Below are 18,470 nucleotides of genomic sequence, written 5' to 3'. Positions count from 1 at the left end.
TGCCAGTGATAAAGATACCTACTTTGTGGTGAAGAGAAACAACATTCAAACTGCACATTTGTCAGAAGAACTGTAGAAAGTATTTATGAGTAGAACTGTTACATTTCCATATATATTTTTTTCTTTCCAGGGAAACTACACATTTTAAGATCTTTTTTAACTTGAAGAGAAGTGTAACTTGAGTGTTCTATGGTTCTAAATTCCAAATCTATATTACATTCATATTTGTGTCATAAAAGTACCATATTTCCTCATGTATAAGATGCTCCCATGTATAAGACGCACCTTAATTTGGGAGTCAGAAATTTGAAAAAAAAAAGTATTATATAAAGTTATTGGGCCCTGGCCGGTTGGCTCAGTGGTAGAGTGTCGGCCTAGAGTGCAGAGGACCCGGGTTCGATTCCCGGCCAGGGCACACAGGAAAAGCGCCCATTTGCTTCTCCACCCCTCCGCCGTGCTTTCCTCTCTGTCTCTCTCTTCCCCTTCCGCAGCTGAGGCTCCACTGGAGCAAAGATGGCCCGGGCGCTGGGGATGGCTCCTTGGCCTCTGCCCCAGGCGCTAGAGTGGCTCTGGTCGCGGCAAAGCGACCCCCCGGAGGGGCAGAGCATCGCCCCCTGGTGGGCAGAGCGTTGCCCCTGGTGGGCATGCTGGGTGGATCCCGGTCAGGTGCATGCGGGCGTCTGTCTGACTGTCTCTCCCTGTTTCCAGCTTCAGAAAAATGAAAAAAAAATAATAATAATAATAATAAAGTTATTGAACTCAGGTTTTATTCATCAAAAAATTCATACAACTCCTCATCACTGTCTTGGATTGATTTCTCAGTTAGAAGAGGACCAAACTTACTGCAGCAGCGTGATTTCTATTAACTTTTTGCAAACTGTATTACTTTTAACTTGAATTCAACACTACAAAAATCTTTTCTGAGCCAATTTCTGGGAAGAAGGTGGCATAATGTAACCTAATATACTGGTAACAAGTGCAAAACAATGAGCACAAAGACAATAAGTGCAAAAAAGCAGGCATTGCAAGTAAAAAAATCTACAACAATGAGCACAAAAGCAAGCGCGAAAAAGCGGGAAATGCAAGTAAACAATCTACAACCACTGTATAAGACGCACCCAATTTTTAGACCCCAAATATTTCCGGTAAAGGTGCGTCTTATACATGGGGAAATATGGCACTTCAGAACCTATACATATACATAAGTCAGTAATGTAGGTTTCAAAATATAACTATGCTATTGATGGCACAAGAGAAAGCACTAATCAAATGTGCAAGAAATCCCATTCTGAATAACACTTAAGGAGACAGAAAATACAATTTCACCAACCTGATGTCACTTAGTATACAGGATGATGCTCCAAATTTGTAAAGCACCTACCTAATTACAAATAAAATTTTAAAATAAAATTCTGAGTGGTCCATCTGAAAAATGTAATTATCTCTCACCAGTGCCTGCAAGGTATCACTCTTTAGGTTACCAGTGTATAATTTAGTGTGTCAGATGTGCTGACAGCAAATTTATACTTCAGAACAGTAAGGTTATTGCCAGTTCCAAAATATTCTTTCTCTACAATTATACTTTCAAAAAATCCTACAAGTCATCTCTCTTACAATGCAACCACATATATTGTCTAAAATACCTTGTTCATATTTCATAAAAACTGAAAAATCTGATAGGAAGTTGACATGTGAAAAACTACCAGCACCTCCTCTCGTATGTGCTCTCTCACAATAACAATGTTGATGACTAATCTCTTTTATCACTAAGTGTATTGTTTAAAAATAAACAGGATACGCTGTGTTAATTGGCACTGCAAATATTCATGATAAAATATACTTGTTCTACAAAAGTCTGATGTGTCCTATAGAAGTCTGAAAATTTAAGTGTATATCCAAAATATAAAACAATTAGATCCATTTGCATGAACACCATTTAGGAAATAGTAACAAGGGTTGTTTGAAAGCAGAGTGACCAAGTCCCCACCCTGAACGCCCCGATCTCGTCTGATCTTGGAAGCTAAGCAGGGTCGGGCCTGGTTAGTACTTGGATGGGAAAGCAGAGTGACCGAGCGGTCTTAAACTACATAGCATAAAATTCCAGGTCCTTCAAAACCAACCACAAGGCACTACTTTTTTATTTCTTCAGTACTACACATTTCCACATCTTGGTGATTACACATTTAACTCCCTCTACCAGCAATAATTCCCTCTCTTATATTGAGACTTATTATATGGTTACATAAATTATTTCTTTGAATGGCTCTCTCTCCTGATAGATGACCTGATAGAATATGAATTTCTTGAAGGTAGGAACTGAGTTGATTTCACTTTTATATCCCCAATACCTGAAAACTAGTAAGTGAAAAAGCAGCATGATGCTTCTGAAATCCAAATCATCGTTCTGGAGAACTGTGTTTTAATCTTAGGTTCAGTCACTTCACTTTCCAGTTTTCTTATGTAAATAAGTAATAAAACACCTTCCAGGACTGTTGCGAACCTAAAGGACACTTACAAAATGACTAAGCCAGTGTTGGGTAAACAGGCTCGGTTACCTGTGCTCAGTAAATGTTAGTTGAACTGATCTTTTCATATGACTCGTTCCATCTGTATATTAACTCAGTGTTTCCAGAATTCTCAAAATTTAGACTATCTTGTTCCATTATAATCTTTCTCATATATCATAATTTAAACATAACCAGCTATAAAAATAAAGAATTTTACTGTATATTCAAGCAATTTAAGCATTTGAGGGCAGTAAGTTCAATTTTTTTCCTAAAATAAAATACCCTTTAAAAATATAACTAAAGTTCAGGGTATTCAGCATTATTTTTCTCTTCTGTTTCTCACCAAACAAGAAAAAAAAGTACTTGAATATTTATAAAACTAAGAAAAATGGATGTGCATAATTTTGCCTTAACATACATTTCTGCCTTGTAAACCCAGTTTAAACTCAGAGAAAGGCCAAGAACATAGACTCAATTATTCAGAAAAAAGAAAAGATGCTTTAACTGCAGTGCACATTCAATAGACAAAATCCAAAGAAAGCATTCCTGTCTGAAGTATTTACAAATCAATTCAATATTGATTTGAAATGAGTTGTGCTGTAATTTAAAACATAGATTACCCAAGGCCAAACTTGATAAAGTTCTATTTTTAAGGCACTGTCACTTGGCTATACACTTGACCTGAGAATTTTCAAGAAACACTGATTTGCCTAACCTTAAAAAAAAAAAACACAAAAAAACACTAATGTATATAAATAATGGATTTAAAGGGGTAATGATTAAGCATGTAATCCTAATAAAATTTCAAAAGTAAAGCCCTGGCCAGTTGCCTCAGCAGTAGAGCGTGGCAACTGGCATGTGGAAGTCCCGAGTTCAATTCCTGGTCAGGGCACACAGAAGTGCCCATCTGTTTCTCCACCCTTCCCCCTTTCCTTTCTCTCTATCTCTTGCCCTCCCGCAGCCAGGGCTCCATTGGAGCAAAGTTGGCCCAGGCGCTGAGGACGGCTCCATGGCCTCCACCTCAGGTGCTAGAATGGCTTCAGCCACAACGCAGCAATGCCCCAGATGGGCAGAGCATCGCCCCCTGGTGGGCATGCCAGGTGGATCCCAGTTGGGCACATGCAGGAGTCTGTCTGGCTGCCTACTCACTTCTAACTTCGAAAAAATACAAAAAAAAATTTTTTTAAGTATAAAAATCTGTGTATTGGAGTTAATAATTTAATATCACTGATATCATATTGAAAACAGGTGATGTAGTTCTATTGAAAATAATTTATCCCACATACAATGTATAGAATATGTGTATTTCCATGTCATCTCCTAGTTTTAATGTAACCTTGGAAGAAAATTTTAAGATTTAGTTTTGTTTTGTTTTTCATGGAAAAAGCTGTTCCTTGGAGAATCAGTAAATATATTTAAGACTCCTTTTCATTCTATTCAAGTCTCCTGATGACTTACTGCTTTATACTAATACAACTTAAATATTTTTCCATTTTTGTCATTTAGGAGTTTTAAAGTGTAGAGATAATAATAACTGTCACTATATAGGTTATTATTTAAAAAGCACCAAAACTAGGGATTCAGAAAGATTCACTTCATTTTAATTACACATCAAGCAAATGGGGTCATGAAGTCAACTATTCAGTTTATTAAGTGGCTAAAATATGTGATTCTTGGAAAAGATAGAATATTTGTTACAATCATTTTGTTCATGATAAAATATAGGGCTGAGAGATTGACACTCCCTACCCCCTACCCAATCCTGCTCTCCTCCCCCCAAACTGCAGGAGTCCAGAGAATACAGATGTAGGGAATCACCCATCTAACCTTGGACCCTCTATGCCCTGGATTGGGGAACTTGAGTGAAAAGCCCTGAGTGAATGTCTCTTGGATGCAAACACCAAGAAACTGCGTGAGTGACCTTTGTGCAGACAGACACAAAGGAATGCATGTGAATGGGCTTTAGAAAATTAGCCTAGGTTCTAGATTGTCCCTTCCTTTGTGCTTGTTAACTGGCAAAAGAAAAAGAATGAGCTGACCCAAGTTAGCCCTTACTCCATGTCAGCAAAATGGATATTAGTCATTCCTTCCCTTTATCACCTGGCCTCCCTGCCTTGTAATCCTGTTACCTCCGTTCTGCTTCTGATCAATAAAAGCTAAGGGAGAGGCCCTGGCCGGCTGGCTCAGCGGTAGAGCATCGGCCTGGTGTGCGGGGGACCCAGGTTCGATTCCCAGCCAGGGCACAAAGGAGAAGCGCCCATTTGCTTCTCCACCCCCACCCCCTCCTTCCTCTCTGTCTCTCTCTTCCCATCCCGCAGCCAAGGCTCCATTGGAGCAAAGATGGCCCGGGCGCTGGGGATGGCTCCTTGGCCTCTGCCCCAGGCGCTAGAGTGGCTCTGGTCGCGGCAGAGCGACGCCCCAGAGGGGCAGAGCATCGCCCCCTGGTGGGCAGAGCGTCGCCCCTGGTGGGCGTACCGGGTGGATCCCGGTCGGGCGCATGCGGAAGTCTGTCTGACTGTCTCTCCCCGTTTCCAGCTTCAGAAAAGTATGGAAAAAGAAAAAAAAAAAAAGCTAAGGGAGAAGGAATTCAGGCTTCCCTGGGCAGGCCTCCCCCTCTTTCTCTTTACATAAGTTTGTATCTTGAGTAGGTTTCTCCCACATGACACTGGTCGTTCCCTGCAGGCTGGGGTACTACATATGGTAAATAAAAGAATAAATTGCAACTGAGTCTTTTCCTGAGTCTGCCTGAGAAGCAGACCCAATGTAAGTTCTTTTCATACCATTATGCCTCCTTCAATAAAATCTCTCCTGGGGCTCAGTTTCTTCTTCTGAGCAATGACCACATGATGTGTCAATTCTATTATAATTTTAAGTGCTCTGACTCTTAATAACCTAAATTAGATTAATAACAGAAATCAACTATTCTGCTGTTAGCTAATGTCAGATGACACATGGACATATTAACATGAATATTTAAATAAGCAATATGTAAATATTTCAAGCACATACATGTATAGATCTACTAAAATCCAAGAAAAACAGTAAACAGTTTTGGACATAACATCCTCAAAAGTTTTCATTGTTTCTAGCAAAATGACACAAAAATTTAAAAAACAAAATGGATTACCTCAATGAAAACAAAATAATTTTCTTTTCCAAGTTCCTTTTCTTTAAAACAAAATAAGAGAAATGCAACAAAATTATGGTCTATGAAACAAATTGTAATTAAAAAGGATATTCTAAATTATTTCCACAAATGTCCATAGCAATTTAAGCCTTCTAAAATGTGTTATCCTGCTGAATCAGAGTACCTTAGCTTATAAAAGTTCTCAAAGTTTGCCAAAAATTTCAAAATAACCACCTTTTTTCAATAAAAGTAAATGATGCTGCTATTACATTTTCTCCTGCAAATTTTAACAGGATTCAAGCTACTAATCTTTCTAATGTAAGTATTCGGTTATAGTATAAACATAAAAGCAAGGATGAAACAAGCTAGCTTTTCTCAGTTAAAACAAAATTCAGTCTCTAAATGAGCATTTTTATTTAAAATAAAATATCTTAACAATTTTAAAATGATTTCTCAAATAATTCTTGAAATAAAATTAATTGGCAATAAATGTAGGTCTCTATTTAAAGATTCCTTACTAATTGTGTTATCTGTGTAGAGTTGAAAGAAGCATTCTATTCCAAGCCTATTATATACCTAAAGTCACAACCTTTGCTAGCACTGCCACCTGCTGTTGACTCCTAATTCATTTTCCAGCATATAGAAATACAAATACAAATAGAATTAGAAGGAAGAGCATAGACAAATTGGTCTGGAAAACAAGCAGTGACACAGATTTTAAAGACAATTTGTGTGCAAGACACAGACAAAATTTTTTCTGGCAATAGATTAATAAGCCTCTTACTATAAAAGAGGAGTATAATAGGTAACTGAGAAGACCCATAAGACTTTTTGTTTATTCACATTTGATTGGGTCATTTTCACAAGAGCATTATTTATGTGAAAAAAAAGTAGCAGCAATAACCCCCCTGAAAATTGGAATTAATAAAGTTCTCCCAGGAGGAATTTAGTAATTACCTTTTGATTGAGTAAACCATGTCTAATAAGTGAGAGAGGATATAAGCATATATGTAGGAAAATAATAAGCAAATGTGGAAAAATTTGTAAATCCAGCTAATGGATATATGGGAAATCATTTTCAATCTTTTTAACCCTCTTTAGGTTTACAAATTTTCTAAATAAAACCTCAGAGGGAAAAATATAATGCACTTATATTTTCAATTTGCTTTACCAGTGTAGCTAAATTTCACAGAAATTATATGATACAAATTTAAGATGTATTTTAAAGTCTGAGAAAAACTGAAATACTTTTTAAAACAACGCTGAGGTTTTCTTTTTCCTCCCATTTTATTGGAACATGATCTACAGCAGCTATGGGTCTTCAGGAAGATAGCTAGTCATAGTTGAGGCACAGGGACTATGCTTCTTAGTAAGGCAAGAACAGAGTGTAGAAAAGAACATGAGTATACCCAACAGTTTTATCTTTTACAGTTTAATAGCTTCAAAACTGACCTGTTGGGGCCACATGCTAAACAATGAAACCAGACCATTATCATACACTATACAAAATAATTAATCAGAATGGATTCAAGACTTGAGTGTCAGACCTGAAACCATAAAATGCATAGAAGAAACATAGGCACTAAGTTTCTGGATCGGTCTTAGTTATGTTTTTGTGGATTTGACACCAATGGCAAGGAAAACAGAGACAAACAAATGGGACTATATCACACTAAAATGCATCTGTACAGCAAAGGAAACCATCAACAATAAACAAACAAAACAATCAACCAAATGGGAGAAGATATTTGCAAATGCTATTTCTAATAAGGGGTTAATATCCAAAATATATATATAAAGAAGTCATACAACTCAACAACAAAAAACAAACATTAAAAAATGCAATCAATGAACAACTAAGGTGTCCAAACGAAAAGCTGATGATTGCTGCTTCTCATCTCTCCGTTCCTGTCAGTCTGTCCCTATCTATCTCTCTCTCTGGCTCTGTCTCTATAAAAAAAAAATGCACAGAGAATCTGACTAGACATATTTTTCAAAAAAGATATACAGATGGCCAACAGACATGTGAAATGATGTGCAACATCACCAATTATTAGGAAAATGCAGATCAAAACCACAGTGAAGTATCACCTCACAGCTGTTAGAAGGCTATTAAAAAGACAAGAAATATGTGTTGGAAAGATTGTGGAGAAAAGAAAAATTATGTAAACTGTTGGAATTATAAATTAGTGCAGCCACCAATAAAAAAAAAAGTGTGGTAATTCCTCAAAAAATTAAGAATAAAACTACCATATGAATCAGCAATTCATGTTCTGGGTATTTAATTTGAATAATATGAAAAGACTAATTCAAAAAGTTATATTCACCCCTATGTTCACTAAAACAATATTTACAAAGCCAAGGTATGGAAACAGAGAACGTGTCCATTGGTAAATGAATGGACAAAGAACACGTATACATAGACATGGAATACAACTCAGTCACAAAGATGAAATATTGCCACATACGACAACATGAATGGATCTTGAGGGTATTGTGCTAAATGAAATAAGTCCGACCAAAAAGGAAATCATATTTCACTCGTATGTGGAATACAAACAGAAAAACAAAACAAAAACAAATTCATAGATACAAACAACAGATCGGTGGAGGGAAAAAGCTATGGCAAGAAGGCAAAATTGGTAAAAGGGGGCCAAATATACAATGATTAATGAAAACTAGAATTTTGGTGGTCAGCAAGCTACAGTGTGTACAGATCAAACTATAATGTTATATACCTGAAACATAATACAGAAATAATCCTGTTAATTTTATTAATATTAAATTATATTTCATTACAAATATTTACTAATATTTATATAAAACAGGGTGGGGCAAAAGTAGGTTTACAGTTTTCCATATGGAAAATATAATAATAAATAACAATATCAGAATAAATTGTTTTAGATACTCACAACTGTAAATCTACTTTTGCCCCACCCTGTATGTAAATGTTAATAACCAATGTTACCTCAATTTTAAAAAATGACCTGTTAGTTGCCTTGAAAGCTCTATCAGTGTGCTTTTATTTCCGTTTATCAAATATTTAGAAACCACTGCTGAGAACTTCTTTAAAATGTATTCACGAGGATTTTATTACTGTCATAAAGAAAAAATTCATTTCAAAGATGCTTAATTTTTACCAAGAAACAGACAGTTTTGGGGTTGTCTAAGCCTCTCTCTCTTGAGTTTTCCTTCTCATCTTCCCTATCCACACAGATTTAAATTCCATGGCCCTAGCTGGTCATAGCCTACCAGACAATGCTTTTCTCTTCTGGGAGTTCAGAATAGGGATTCAGAAAGGATAGTTCAGTCTCTGTTTAGTGATGATAGGTAAACACAAGAGCTATAGGGTTGCTGCTGAGAACAAAATGCATGGAAAAGTAGAGAGAAGTGCCAAAGGCAAAGAAAATAAGGAATGATATGCACAGGGGAAAAAAAGAAGGAAAGAAGACAACACAAAAAGAGAGATGGAATAATGCCTAACAGCCACATGAGCCCAGCATGGTTCCATGATTTTCCAGAGTATCCATAACCCTCCTCCCGATCATACTCACCCTAGTTTACTGAGGTATTGTTTCTTGAAGGTAAAAAAGCCTTAACTCCAACAATTTGTTGACACAAGAGATACAGAGACAATTTAATACAACAAAAATATTTGAACCACATCTAATAATAAAAACACTGAAAGATGTAGATATGCTTTTGAAATACAATTTTAGAAATAAGCACCCTCCACAAAACTGCAGTATGTTTCTTGGACAGAGTTTATACCTAGGAATCACCATGGCACCTATGGTAGATTGTATTATGTATTCAAAACATTTGCTCTTCCTTCTTATAAATGTACTTTCTAGTGACTCTCCCTATGAAAGAAATATATTTTCTACTGCTACTATCTCAGGCTTGGCCACATGAATTTAGCCAATTCAAAGGAAGTCCAAGTGACTTGTGTCATTGCCAAACAGGAACTTGAATGCCATCTTGTAGTTTCACAGAGGCATTCTTTTCTCTCTGACTACAGGAGAAAGGACAATGTGAGGTTGTGTTACATGTCAACCCACAATGGACTTGTAACATAAACCCAACATGGTATAACCTGACAAAAACATGTCTCAAATAGATTTTCATTATAAATAAAGTGATGGGTAAAAAAGTGAATATTTAATTTTGGAGTTTATTTAAATATTTCCAATAAGCTTATATTTTAAGTAAGTCCTTTCGGTTTTCAAGCCATCCTACTGTTGATGATTTTAAGGATCTTTATATATAATACTTACCAAAGGATAGTTTTAATACGTCCTCCATGTTTCTAAGAATTTCTAACAAATTCACCTAAACTAAGTATTTTTAATATATTTCAAAGATATTCTTATTTTAGCATCTGTACTTTACTAAAAAAAAAACAGTGACCATATAAGACTTTAAAAATAATACAGGGGGTCCTTGGGTTAGGACAGTCTTGGCATACAATGTTTCAAGTTTACGACACTCACTTCCATAGAAGCTTAAATAAATTGAGACTTGAGTGTTTCAGCTTACGCTGTTAGCATGACACTTACTGACTAGGTCAGAGAACTAGTTTTGTTGCATGTGGCAGAAGAATACGCAGTAACTCGGCATATGAATGGGGAGTTGGTATCTCCCAGCATGCTTACCTACGCCATTTTGGACTGTTAAAAGCACAAGTATTCTGTTTGTGTTAGGCTACAGTGTGTTTCGACTTACACCAAAATTTGGGCTGCATCATTGCTGTAGGAATGGAATTGTGTCATAACCCGAGGACCTGCTGTATATGGTTTGACAAAAGTTCATAATAAATTTTATATTCTCGTTCTATATTATAAAAACAACTTGATATCAATTCTTCCACCTGATCAATGGTGGTGCAGTGGATAAAGCATCAACCCAGAACTCCAAGTCACTGTGGCTCAAAACCCTGAGGGTGCTGGCTTTGAGGGTGGGCTTGTTAAAGCAGGGTCACTGGCTTGAGCAGGGTATTATCCACATGACCCCAAAGCTCACCAGCTTGAGCCCCAAAGGTTGCTGACATGAAAAGCCCAAGGTTAGTGGCAAGGGGACCCAGTCATATGTAAGCTCAATGTATAATTAAAGTTAGAGCAACTTTTTTTGTGTCTGTATGACAGAGACAGAGAGAGGAACAGATAGGAAGGAAGAGATGAGAAGCATCAGTTCTTCAGCAGTACCTTAGTTGTTCATTGATTGCTTTCTCACATGTGCCTTGGAGGGGGGAAGCACAACAGAATGAGTGACACCTTGCTCAAGCCAGCGACCTTTGGCTCAAGCCAGAGACCATGGGGTCATGTCTATGATCCCACACTCAAGCCAGATGAGCCCGTGCTCAAACTGGCAACCTCAGGTTTTGAACCTGGGTCCTCTGAGTCCCAATCCAACGCTCTATCCATTGTGCCACTGCTTGGTTAGGTAAAATGAGAGCAACTTGATGCCCCTCACCCTTCTCTTGCTCCTTATCTATCTCACTCTCTAATAAAAATAAAAAATCAAATTAAATTCTTCCAAGTGATACAAACCAAAAGCAATTGTTAAAACCACTCCTCTTTTCTTGGTCATTTTATAACATCAATGGTCTTAAGTCTTATATGTTCCAGGTATAAAATTTGCTTTTGTCTCTTTTCCTGAGAAAAATATGTCATATTTCATAGAGTTATGATAATTAGAAAATATAATTAAATCTGAGGCTAATTCTACTCATCTGCCACTAAGATTAGTTTTGTGACCTTAGGGAAGTCATTCAACTTCTCTGAGTAAAGAGGCGTAGAAAAATGAGGATAATAATCTACGCCTACTGCATAGAATACGAATCAACTAACACTATAACTCCTTCCCAGACCCCCAAAAAAGGGAGGGGGCCACATGGCCACAATAGAAAAAGCAGAATAGATGATTACATATAGTTTCCACAAACTTCAGTATAAAGATTAAATGGTTGAAGAATCAAGTAGTGTTAGAGATGTCTATTATTTCTCTATTAACCCCTTCATTATAACCACAATAAACTATATTAATGACATAATTTTTTCATGCAATTCACTATTTTATTCTAGGTGATTATTTGATAAAACTTTCCATTTCAAGGAGAAAATACTGTAGTTTAATGGCCTTAACAATAAAGATATTAAGAATTAATCCCAATTGTTTTAAATTACATATGGAAATGTTTTTCTAAGCTCTTTACATGTATTTACTCATTTATTCCTTTAACAATTCTGTCACTATGTATTAATTATTCTAGTATTCAGATAATAAAATAGACATAGACTAAAGGAACTGGCCCAAAGTCACAGCTCTTAAGTAGCAGGGTCAGGTTTTGAACCCAGGCAGGCAGTATTAAAATCCATGTCAACCAAATGTTATCATACTCACATGAGTGAAGCAAAAAGAATTTGGAGAAGAAATGAAATGTAGTTTTGCCAAGAAAATAATGAACTATTGTTTCATACATATATACATATCAAGTATGTCTTTTAAGTAATTCCATTTATTAAATTATTGAAGTTTCAAATTGGTAGAAATCATGTGAATGTATCTACTAATATAAATGCTGTTGGTCTAAATCCATTACTTTCATTGCAACAACTTATTTCTTTCATTGTTATTGACAAATCAACTTTGAAAAGCCCATTTTTATTTCAATAGAGCTGAGAAATTTTATTCTGTGAGCTAGATGTGTCCTTAGTCATGAAAAGGTAAAATCGGAAAAAGTTAGGTAAAGATGACAATTAAAAAAAAAAGTCTCAAGGAATGACCCTGTATAATAAATAGTTCATGGCAAATACTTAGTGAAAAAAAAACAACACATCTTAGATTAAGATTTGAATGTTAATGATAATTTCTTGCAAGCTATTACTTTTATAAAGATGCACCATTTAAACAGAGAAATTTCAACTCTTGACTTGAAAAATTACTCAATAGCTGAAAAATATTTTCCCAAATTTGAATTATATTCAAAATCATCAAGAAAGAATCACAAGATTCAATTTAATTTAAATAACTTTAATTTGACATGTTCAAATAACTGAGTCTTTAACTTTAAAGAAATAAGAAAGAAAATAACCTAGCCCTGGTATCAGAGAAAGGTGACCAAAATGCATTACTTTCAGGAGAAAGGAGTCGATCATTTCCAAGGAGACCATTTGACTCATTGAAAGAACTAATTTGCCCAAAATGAGCCAAGATTTTATGATTGGTCCATTATGAAAAGGTAGATCTTATGCATTTTATTCTAATGTTTCAAATTAAAAAACTTAAATAGACTGAATACAAAAAGAACCCCTACACTTTTACATCTAAATTTGTACAAAGACAAATTATCAACAGAACAGAAATTTGGCTATATCTTATTGTCACTGAATAATAATTACTAGAGTGAGTCAAATAGATAAAAATCAGTTTCTGTAAATTCTCAAAACAACTTTTCTTGGTAGTATAAACTACATAGAACTAAAATAACTGGGAAATGACTACATTGTAGCTTTTAAGAGGCTTGGTAAGGATCATATATAGTTTTCTAGAATATATCTGTTGCTTTTCTAACAATATTAATAAGCCTAAGAGGGGATCTACACACATTTCCAAGTTTCAATAACAGACAAGTATTAAATAACTAAGCCAGTACAATGCACTATTCCCAAATAGAATGTTAGGCGAATATCTTCAGAGAGATAACATGATTGTCTCACTCTATTGTCAATGAATGATCTATAATAAAAGTTGCTTTTTAGGCTTAACCTAGAACTGTGCCCTATGGGAAATAAATAGTCTTTGTAAAATATGTTACAGTATACTAATAAGGATGAAGAAGAAACACAACTGATGAACCAGCAAATCTGCTCTGACTTATTTGGTCTTTGCTGAATGAATTTGAATATCATCAAAATACATTATCCTTATATATAACCTGCTTTCTATGATCTGCTCTGTCCTCACACTCATTCCAAAAGGTACTTTAAGCACTTCAATATTTTATGTACTTGTGCTGGTCCTATGGCATTATGTAAAACAATATTATTTTCTAAAGGAGAAAAATGAAGCGTTCAATAAAAAAAGGTTATCAGGTGAGTATTTAGGACCTGAAGAAAAACAGACAACATTTACATAGTAGTATTTATATTTGATACTGATATATACCGTATTTCCCCATGTATAAGATGATCCCATGTAGAAGACGCATCTTAATTTTGGGGCCCGAAATTTGAAGAAAAAATGTATTACATGAAGTTATGCATCATAAAATTCATACAGCTCCTCATCTCTGTCAAAACTCCCATCCATTAGCTTGTCCTCATCTGTGTCTGATGACAAATCACTGTCTTCAACAATGAGCTCAAAAACAAGTGCGAAAAAGTGGGAAATGCAAGTAAAAAAATCCACAACCACTGTATAAGATGCACTCAGTTTTTAGACCCAAATTTTTTCGAAAACATGTGTGTCTTATACATAAGGAAATACGGTAATAAACAGCACTTCTCATTTAAAAATAATGCAGAATATCTTCTTGGAATATTTACCAATTGACCATTGAGGAACCATGGAGACCTGGGTTAAAATTCTCCTTATACCAATAACAGATTTTTATCTTGAACGCACCTGTTAATTCCTCTCTCTCTTTGGCTTTAACAAAATTAGATACATTTTGTGTAACTGACCTCCATAAGTTTAAATTCAGGAAAAGAAAAAGATTTGATAATGGAATTCGGCTAATTCAAGTACTATTCTCCATTAACATTTTAAGAACTCCTTACCCATTTTTGGATGAATGAATGAATGAATGAATGCATGAGTTCAAATTTTGTGTCAGACCAAAGTACTTGGTCCTACATAAAAAGTATCACATTGATAGTCCTGTTGCCAGAAAACTTCCATCTGATTTAAATTTGAAATGTTTTCATCCACAGCAGGTAACTTTTTAACAAGGACAAAATGGAATATTACATGAGATGTCCCTGATGGCATTCTGTAATAGTTCCTCATCTTGGCTTTCTAAGTACTTCACATGGCCTTCAGTGGCATAGCTCCTCTCTTAAATTACTCTAGCTTTCTCACAATTCTATCAGATTTATATTGAAACTGGCTAGACAGCATAGTGACACTAAATGGATTCTCAAAGATATTTTACAAGAACTTAAAATACACATGGCATTTTTAACAATAATGTTAACAATCATCACATATAATGTTAAAAATCAGGTTTTTATTCTCAAAATATATAAATACCTTTTGGAAGGGAAAAGAGATAGAATAGTCTTGTAATTTTTCAAAATAAAAATGTATTAGATGCAGACGGACAGTTCAGTTCAGAGACTAAGAACAAAATTCCAGCCAAGTTTCAAAAAGTGTTTATTAGTCATTCTAAATTTCATTCCTCTTTTAATGTATTCTGAGAATATCACAGCAATCAGCATTATATTATTGTGTAGTGACAGCTTAGGAGGCAACAGAAATCCTCTCTGGGATATTGAAATCAGACAAGTTGGGGACAGCTGACAGAGCACTGTTAGGGCATTTTGTTTAGAAATAGCAGGTAAGGTGCCCTCTAATATAGTAAAACTATCTCAGTTTTTCACTCCAAATTTTTAGATTTAGTTCTGAACTAAACCTACATGGGACTCAAAAACAGACTGTATTCACCTCCAATAGTAAATTAACTGACATGTGGGCACATAACATGCGGCTTTAAATATAGTACTAAATTACCCACCTTCCGTAGAAATAGAATGGATTCTGACTCATAGAGCGGGTAACAAACCTAAGATTCTCAATCACAGCTGAAGGAATTTACGTGCTCTGCAGACATTCACTCTCGTAGAAGGTCATAGCTGCACAGCCTCAGAAATAATCCCTGCTGACCGCCTGGCAAAGTGCCTGAGGCATCACTCCTGAGAGGCATAACTCCACTTCTTTCAAGGCTAGAGGTCAAAGCCATGATCACAGCTCGGTCAAATTTAAAGGAAAAAGTATCTGGGGTCAAAAATATCCTAAGGAAAAATACAAAACTGAAACTGAAATATATATATTGTGCATTACCTAAAGCATGGTGATGAAAAACCTGTTACAGAATATTAAATTTAGATTTCTTTTCATCTGATAGCTTCAAAATAACTAAACTAAAACTATTGAATAGAGAATCTGATGGTTGTCATGCTGCAGTTTTGAGGACATTTTTAAATGCTACAAATCCATTTAAATTTTCATCAGCCTAGACATTTTAAGTAAGAAAAAAAAACAAGCTTGAGCGACTTAAACATGAAATTTGAACAGCAGCTCATGAGTAAATTATTGCATCAATTAAGTTGAGTACACAGAAAGAATACTGCTCTTTCAAGCGACGTCATGCTGCCTCTGAGCAGACAGACTCACATCATGGTTGCTGCTTCATAAAACACAACTCATACAGCAAAAGGGCAAGACAATTTGTAAATAAGTATAAACTGCTATTTGGTAGTACTATATAAAATACAGAAATTGATGTTTGTGTGAAAAATACAGTCATTTCATAGATTTCTAAAGGTGAAAAACTCTGAAAATTGATTTTGAAAATCATAAAACAGATGAAATTGCCATTAAAATCAGCAAAAGCAGCTTGGTACCCATAAAAATCATAAATGAGCATATTTAAAGATTAAAGGTATATCTGGATGTACATGTGTAAAGGGTAAAGTGTTTTATTTTGGTCATTTCTGCCAGGGGCTATTACATGCTATCATTTTCAGCAAGGGGAAATGAATTTGCAAAAGAGTGAGCACAGCAGGCCTTAAATCAGACAAGATGGGGACTGCTGACAGGGCACTGTCCACAATCTGCCTACCAGGCCCCTGGACTATCAGGATTTTATGGTATGTTTTTTCTGACACATCTGTAGCTTAGTAGAATATACGACTTCTTCATCTGCTAATATACTTTTATCTCTAAGTTTGGTCCTCCTCTTTTAAGGGACAAGGTTTTACCCTGGCAAGAAGAAAAGGAAAAGCCCCAATTTTGTCAAGCCATGCTAAGGTGCTAAAAATTTTGTTATAGCCATCCTCAGCACCTGGGGCCAACACATTCAAATCACTCGAGCCATGGGTGCAGGAGAGGAAGAGAGAGAAGGTGGGGGGGTTTGTCAAAACTCAGTCCAGAGCAGGGGTCCCCAAACTACGGCCCGCGGGCCGCATGCGGCCCCCTGAGGCCATTTATCCGGGCCCGCCGCACTTCCAGAAGGAGCACTTCTTTCATTGGTGGTCAGTGAGAGGAGCATAGTTCCCATTGAAATACTGGTCAGTTTGTTGATTTAAATTTACTTGTTCTTTATTTTAAATATTGTATTTGTTCCCGTTTTGTTTTTTTACTTTAAAATAAGATATGTGCAGTGTGCATAGGGATTTGTTCATAGTTTTTTTTATAGTCCGGCCCTCCAACAGTCTGAGGGACAGTGAACTGGCCCCCTGTGTAAAAAGTTTGGGGACCCCTGGTCCAGAGGTTACTTCCTTATTGTTTTCTGTATTATTCTGTATAGATTAGGTCATGGCAAGGTAGCAACTTACCCCTAAAATCTCAGTGGTGTACACCAAAAGGTTCACTTCTCACTCGTTCAAAGTCCACTGCAACTTTGGCAGCTCCCCATGGCAGCTCCCTCCCAAGGAGAAATGCCAGTCCCATCTCCTTGTGACTTGGTCATCTTCTTCTTTCTTTTTTTAATTTAAGTGAGATAAGGGGAGATAGACTCTTGCATGTGCCCCAGCCAGGTGGCAACCCCCATCTGAGGTCAATGTTCTGCCCATCTGGGGCCATGCTTACAACCTAGCTATTTTTAGCACCTGAGGCAGAGGCTCCACATAGCCATCCTCAGCACCTGGGGCCAACACGCTCAAATCACTTGAGCCATGGGTGCAGGGGAGGAAGAGATAGAGAGAAGGGGGAGAGGAGGAGAAGCAGATGGTTGCTTCTCGTGCATACTCTGACTAGGAATTGAACCTGGGACTTTCACACACCAGGTCAATGTTCTACCACTGAGCCAACCGGTCATGACTTGGTCAACTTAACATGCCACACTCAGACTGCCATAACACTGTAATAAAGATCTAGATGGCAATTTACTGTCTTATAACTGCTTTGGCCCAGAGGGGCAGCCCTTCTGTCCACAGTGTACTGCTTAATTCTAAAGAGCCTGGACCACATCCTGTTCCTAGATCTGGAAGGAGCAAAAATATAAATAGGAAAGCATAAGAGTTCTCCTAGGTAATAAGCCAGTCTTTCTAAATCAGTGAGACAGTTTTTATTGGATACTCTCGGGGAGAATATGGCTAAAAATATATATTGGGGCCATAGATAGCTTAAGAAAGATATCTAATGCTAGGCTAAAGAGTTTTAACTTTTTCTTGTGGATATTGAGGAAACTTTAAGTTTCTGAATGGGAGTGGAATGAACTGAAAACATTAAGATATTAACATCTATGATGGCACCATTAATATCCTTGGAAAGTGAACTCCTATAGAATAGGATCTGTATGTTTGGATTCTCCAGAAAAGGATTGCATGCATAGAATTATTCAGTCACCCATTTGAATGGAATCATCAGTACAAAAACTGTGGTATCTAAAGAGCATTTCTTACTAAAAGGAATCGAGGCTCCATGGAGAAAGGGCTGGTTTCAGGTCTGTGCAGAATATTTACAAGATAAGTCTAAACCATTTTTTCATGCCAGAAAGGAAGTAAACTATCAAACAGTACAGTGGCTTGGTCAAAAGAACTCAGGAGCTCACTTGAGAGGGTTCCCACTAGCCATTTTGCAACTCTAAATGAAATAATGGACCTATGCAA

The 18,470-nt window shown here is 36.3% G+C and overlaps 1 long non-coding RNA gene and 1 other non-coding gene across 3 annotated transcripts in view; one reads left to right on the top strand and one right to left on the bottom strand.

Moving 5' to 3' along the window:
* Window positions 1–18,470, bottom strand: part of LOC136404490 (uncharacterized) — a 43,146-nt gene that overhangs the window by 22,498 nt on the left and 2,178 nt on the right. The gene's annotated exons all lie outside the window — the stretch shown is intronic.
* On the top strand, window positions 340–415 carry TRNAS-AGA (transfer RNA serine (anticodon AGA)). The gene has a single exon. It is a non-coding gene; the product is annotated as a tRNA-Ser (tRNA).

This window comes from Saccopteryx leptura, chromosome 4 (assembly GCF_036850995.1).
Source record: "Saccopteryx leptura isolate mSacLep1 chromosome 4, mSacLep1_pri_phased_curated, whole genome shotgun sequence".
NCBI classification, from domain to species: domain Eukaryota; kingdom Metazoa; phylum Chordata; class Mammalia; order Chiroptera; family Emballonuridae; genus Saccopteryx; species Saccopteryx leptura.
Note: the sequence above shows the minus strand (reverse complement) of the source record. Positions and strands in the feature narration are given on the sequence as shown.